The 6,614-nt window shown below is 31.9% G+C and overlaps 1 long non-coding RNA gene across 1 annotated transcript; it reads left to right on the top strand.

Annotated features, from left to right (window-relative positions):
• Positions 1-533: 533 nt before the first annotated feature.
• On the top strand, positions 534-6,028 carry LOC141521108 (uncharacterized). The gene is made up of 4 exons (XR_012477846.1): positions 534-769; positions 3,768-3,832; positions 4,409-4,673; positions 5,448-6,028. It is a non-coding gene; the product is annotated as an uncharacterized LOC141521108 (long non-coding RNA).
• The last annotated feature ends 586 nt before the right edge of the window (positions 6,029-6,614 follow it).

Consider the following 6,614-nt stretch of genomic DNA (forward strand, 5'->3'; position numbering starts at 1 on the left):
CCACCTCACACACCCTGGGGATATTAATAGCTAAAAACATACTTGATGTTTTGATACTTGTTATATCATTTTGATACTAGATACTTGTTATATAATTCTTACCAAAAGCATTACAATATGAAATTACTAAATGTCTTATGAAATGATGCTGTCTTTGAACACCAATAAAATTAAGTCTGTCAACATATCATTTGCTTCTCCAAAACAAATCTATGAACCATTCTTGTATTCAAGGCCACTTAGGTCTTTTTTCCTCATGGTTTTCTCTATACTGTTAATATATAACAAAGATGATAAGAATCATTTCTTTCAATTATATGCCCTTATTGGTTCTAGGACAAGGACTTTCCATTTAAAGTGTCCAAGTTAATATTTATAGATGGCTGTTAATACTTATAGATGGCTAAGTTAATATTTATAGATGGTAACCAAAAGGTAAGTTAATATTTACAGATGGTCTAAAACTGTTATTCTTAGCATACCTTTCCAGTCACTTTTCTCCACTTCAAATGTAGATAAAGGCTTTCAGGTCTGACAAGAAATTTATGTTTTACTTTATTTCATGTATTTTGTAACTGGTATAGTACTACACTTGATATCAAGAAGGCCTGAGTTTAAATTCCACTTCAGAAACAGACTAGCTGTGTGACCTTGGACAAATTCTTTAATCTCTCTCAGCCTAAATTTTATCATCTATAAAATGGGAATAATAGCTGTCACACAGACCTCACAGAGTTATTTTAAGGATCAAATGGAATAGTGTATGCATGTATGTATGCAAAATTCTTTGCAAATATCAATTATTGTCATAATCATTATCATAATTAGTATTTTAATTGAATTCTGATTAAAATTATAACAAATCAATAACTTTCTATTATTATTTTTCATCTAGTTTTCATCTATTTTCATCTATTTTTTTCATCTATTTCATCTATTTTTCATCAACTGAATAAAAGTTTTGGAATGTATTAGTATATAAGTTCACAAGTGGTCTTTAAATTCACTAAAAGTATCTTCAGGTCAATTCCAATAGCAAACTGAACCAGTGCTATACATATATATATATATATATATATATATATATATATATATATATATATATATTTGGAAAGGTTGATTTTCATTCTAATGTAGCTTGGATTTTTAATATTTGTTATGACAACATATGACTGTAAAACCATTTTATTCAAATTTTTAGTGATCAGTTTATGCCTAGGCAACTGAGGACAAGCAACTGGGATAATGATTCAGTCTCAGTACATTTTATTAATTGAATTCTCAAGAAGATTTTAAGCTCCATATTGTAGTTCAATAATTTGCCATCTGTTGGTTTATGAAAGAAAATATATAATCGTAGCTTCCACTCGATATTTTTCTAGATATTAATAGGCATTAAAATTTTCAGCTATAGTAATATACTGCACAATTTTTATCATTTATCAATGTATAATATTCATTGATCACTAAGTAGGGGCTTCTTGATGGTAACCTATCTGTAATTTCTAATGACAAAGACATATTCCTGATTACCATGATAAACTCCTATATTTCTATAAATAAATTTGCATGGCTCAGCTGTTCATTTGATGTTTCTTTGTCAACATGTTTACATGGATGCTGCCCTTGGAGGGATTCTAGATTTTAATCTTGGATCTTACTCATTTCATACATCCCTTCCTTGATAATTCATTCTTGTTTAAATTTAACAATTTCAATGCTGTGTGCCTATTATCAGACCCTTTTTTGATCAATAAAATGATACCTACTTGTTCTAAAAGTATTTTGAAAATCTTTAACGTGTTCATTGTGTGACCAGTGATATTGCTCCTCTTCCTTTTGTAATAAGGAAATTATAATATTTTCATATCTTTATATGATAAATTCTATTTTTCATTATGATTGTATGAATTTTTGTTAGGATACTTTCCAGCATTTTAAAATCCTTTTTACAGTCTCAAAAATTTATGTTAAGACAGGTATTGTGTTGCACTTGTTCTAGATTTTCTCTTCCCATTGAGTTTTGATTTTAGATTATTATTAAGTTCCAAATTACATAATCATACTTCTTCCCTTAGATCTTTATGCTCAACAACTCTAGTCTGGAGGAGATAATGGTCTTCATGAGTATAGCCTTCTTACACTGATTCAAGATAGGATTCAAAATAGAAACCTTTGATCTCTATTTAAATTTTGCCTACATTGAGTTTTAGACTCCAGTGTAAATGACATTTTGATATCACAAAAAAAAACATTTCAAAGGAGGGCAAAACCATATAATGTGTTTTTCAGAGGTACCAAATAACTTGATGTCATTTGTGTACTTCTAATAATTAAGAAAGATGTTTTCACTATAAGTTCTTCCGTAATTTAGAAATATACTAATTTCTATTTAGGAGAAGGAAAATTATAAGAAAAATATGATTTAGGATCGAGATATGAAAGAATTAAGGTCTTATACTATTCAGAAGCTTCAAACCTGTACATCTTGGATTCTTTCTGCAAGAAATGACCCAGGGCAAGCCACTTAACCACATATGCCTTGCAAAAACCTAAAAAATGACCCAGATGATATTGTATATAATAAGTCGTAATATAACATTATATAAATTAATATATATAATATATAATAAATATATATAATATATAATATATAATAAATATATACATAATATGTGATAAATATATAATAAATATAAATTAATATAACAAAGTCTTAATAAATGGATTAAGTGAGACAAAACTATAAGTGGCCTAAATTATCCCTCTGGAAGATACTGTATCTTAAATTGTCATTGACATTATTTTTTAGTTGCATGTTTTTGAAAACAATTTTCCATGTGGGTATCAAATACACTGATGCTCTTACTATACTTGTGTCTGTTTTTCTATATTTTTAGAGTATGACTAAGCCACAAGTACAGAAATGAGTCAAAGTCTTGGGATAATCAACAAAGAATAAATATTACATCATTTTCCAATGATCAGATCTATAACAAGTTACTCTTTATACCCTCTGGGCCTTTTTGACATCTTTTTATTGTGAAGCAATCAATGACTTGCCCAGAATAAAGCTGATATCAAATGTCTAAGCCTGGAGTTGAACCCAGACCTTCCTGACTTTAGGGCCAGTGCTCTATCTACTGTACAAGCTAACTGCCCTCAATATATTTTTTCTTGTTATTGTTTATAGGGTTTTTTGGAAAGGGGAGGTGAGAAAAGCTGTGAATTCTTTGTATAATGAATATAAATATGTCTGACCTATATTTGGCATTTAGGGTTCTCATCTTTGGATGATAAATATATGATGCTATTGATTAAGAAAAATGTGGTCATGATTAAATTAGAGGAAAAACTAGAAAAGTATTTTGCTTGTAATTCATTCACCCCTGTAAAGCATTTTGTTCATTTGAGAGGCAATGTGATAGGCAGCCTGTTGAATTTGAAGTCATGAGTTTGATTCCAACCACAGATAGCAAGTCACTTTATATCTCTAGACCTTTCTTATATCATAAGTAAAATAAAGGGTTTCAGTCACTGACCTCTAAAATCTCTACCAACTCAGAAAGTCAGCAAACATTCCCACAGTCAATAATTATGGATCATAGAGTGCCAACCCTGCAATCAGGAAGACCTGAGTTTAATTCCAGCCTCAAAAAATTACCATGTGACCCTGGACAAGTCATTTAATCCCAATTGCCCCCCCAAAAAATAAGAAAAAATATGAATTTTCTCTGCCATTTCATCACCACTTTCTAATTTTGCAGAGAAACTAGAGTTTTATTCATCTTCCTGAATATAGCTGCTCTGTTCTTCATAATATTTATAACAGGTAAGCTGTTTTTTTCTGTTTTGCCTTTGACCCAGAATTTGCTTTTCTTATTCTATATTTCTCTGGATCATTTATAAGACAGAAATCTTCCACATTCTCTTTTTTTTGGAGTTTTTTCCTTTCCTTGAATTTGTTTCTCAAGCCCCCATAATGTACTTTTTGATTGATATTGAATTGCTTCTTTTACTTTTACTCCTTACACTATCTTAACTTCCTGAAAAACTTTAATCTTTTGACTTTCACTTTCAATGTTGATTAAAAAGTAGCAAGAATTCCTGACATACTTAGGTTTTCTGGATTTTAATTCCTATGCTTACTTTTTTGTTTCCTTTAAACAAGAAATCTCATGTTCATATCTTTTACTACATATACCCTGATATATTTTCAAATTTTGATGTCTTTCCTCAATCTTAAATAGTTTTTTTTTCCAAGTCATTTCTGCCATGATAGTATTTGACAACTGTTTTTAGGAATATTTTCAATAATTCTACCTTCCCTTCTATGGTCCTTATCATAGCAAATATCACAGTAGTAACCAGGAAGGCAACATAAATTTATTACTCTTACTACTGCCAGGCACTAGTGATACAAATACTATCAGCAGAAAGATAACTCCTGCCCTCAATTAGCTTTCATCCTAATGGGTGAAGACAACTAAAGGAGTGGAGGTGGAAGAGAGTTACCCACATTGGAGGATGGTGACCAAGTCTGGGAGAGGCAGAAGTATAGGTAGTTGGAGAATGAAACATGATCAACTTGGGCCAGTCCCCAAAATGAAGGTCCTGGGAAAGAATTCAGCAATGGCACAAAGGAACCACTATGCCAGAGGGAATGTTTCAAGGTGAGAAAGACCCAGATGCTAAGATAAATTCCCAGATAAACTTAAATTGTGATTCAGTACAAGAAATGTTTTTACCTTCTCTATCAAATATTGTGGGGAAATTTGTTTGCTAATCTTTTCAAAATCATTAGTATCATTATATTTATTATTCATTATAATATTAAATAGCCCTCTTGAAGTTTAATTTTGGCTTTCTAATGTCTTCTTCAGATTCTTTAGGTTTTTTCACTCATCAGATTTAAGTTAACTCCTTAACTTTGATCTTATTTCATCTAATCTGAATTCAGGGACAAAATTATTCCATATGATTGTGGAGCAATGATTTGCAATATGTTGTTGTAGAATTTAAAAGGGAAGATATCCTTGACAAAGAGCAATATCAAGGTTTCTTGTCCTGTTTTGATTTGGGCATTTATATTGTAGTATTGACATATAATAAGGCATTCAGTTTATTTCATATTGTACTTGTGTTTGGCCTACTTTTGTGGTCTAAAGCATTCTCATCAGGTATGATAATGCTATTTCTAATGTGTGGACCTCACCTTGATGTGGCACCAGAACACAAAGGAGCACCCATTGTACAATGTCTTCTGTACCAAACTAATCAACCTTTACTCTCTCATTGCTCTATCACTAAATTTTTGGGAAATTCATCACCCTGTCCATGGTGCTAATTCAATTAATCAATAACCAAACCTTTTCATTGCTACCATGCTATCTCAGAATTTTTGCTATATATTACCTAAGCTAAATTATCCATTGTTTTCCTCCCAGCATTTCTCCACTCTCCTGCCTTATGACATGGACAATGAATTGGATCCTGAGGAGGTTCATCACCATCATCATACTATCATCATCTTCCTTCCTCCTCATTATAATCTTCACCAAATGACCCACCTTCTGGTGATTATTCTATATTTAACTAGACAGATCTTGGAAGTGGATATATGCTGAGACCATAATCTAAGGCTTTCCAAAATGAGAATTCATATTGTGCTTCCATAGCCTTTGAAACCCCAAAATCCTCTCTACACTGAGATAAGGCATCAAAGCAGGACTTTGTAAAGAGATTTTCTAAATGAGTGATCAGCCAAAAAAATGTTGCAATATGGCTTTGCAATGCTCCAGCAGAGTGTGATCATAATTTGTTATCTGCTTTATTGTAAAATAACATTGGTCAGGTCAATATTATATGAAGAATAATTGCCCTTGTACTGTAAAGGGAATTTTAGTGCTGCTTATAAATCCATTTTGCTCCCCCTCTTTATCAGTTCCCCATGTCAACCTCATTAAATATCCATTTGACATATGCAAATGTACTTTCATTTTAGAGTAAATTAATTATATTCCTGAGAACTTGGACCAATCCTTGACTCTTGTCTTTTTTTCCCTTAACAGTCTTATTTGGGGACTAGCCAACTTTCCTTCCTGAGTGCTTGGTACTTGTCTGTAACTCTGTCTTTCTTCTCACCTTTGCTCCTACTGTCTCCATAGCTTAACTCCACTGAAGCGGAAAGAGAGAAAGCAAAAGGAAACCCAGTCCAATCTTTGAACAGCAAAACTTTCCTAGAAGTGGAGGCAAAATGCAACCCTGAGTATTTACAGTTCCATCACCTTTACTAAAGATGTCAGCAATGAGTGAAGAAGAACACTCCAGGGAAGAGTTATTTAGGACAGCTGTCTTTGACTCTATTTTGAGCCACTTCCAAAAAGAAAAAAAGCATAATGTGCTCCTCCTTCCAGATGAAGTCTCTCCCTCTCCTCCTTCCACTCTCACACCACTAATAAACATCACAATATTTGGCTGAATAGTATTGGATTTTCATCACAATAGTTTTATGGGGGGAGGAAAAAAGGTAACTAGGTAATACAATAAATATGATTACTGAATATGATTCTAGATTACTTGACTGTATGATTCTGGAAAAGTCACTTGATCTC

This window comes from Macrotis lagotis, chromosome 1, assembly GCF_037893015.1.
Source record: "Macrotis lagotis isolate mMagLag1 chromosome 1, bilby.v1.9.chrom.fasta, whole genome shotgun sequence".
Taxonomy (NCBI): domain Eukaryota; kingdom Metazoa; phylum Chordata; class Mammalia; order Peramelemorphia; family Peramelidae; genus Macrotis; species Macrotis lagotis.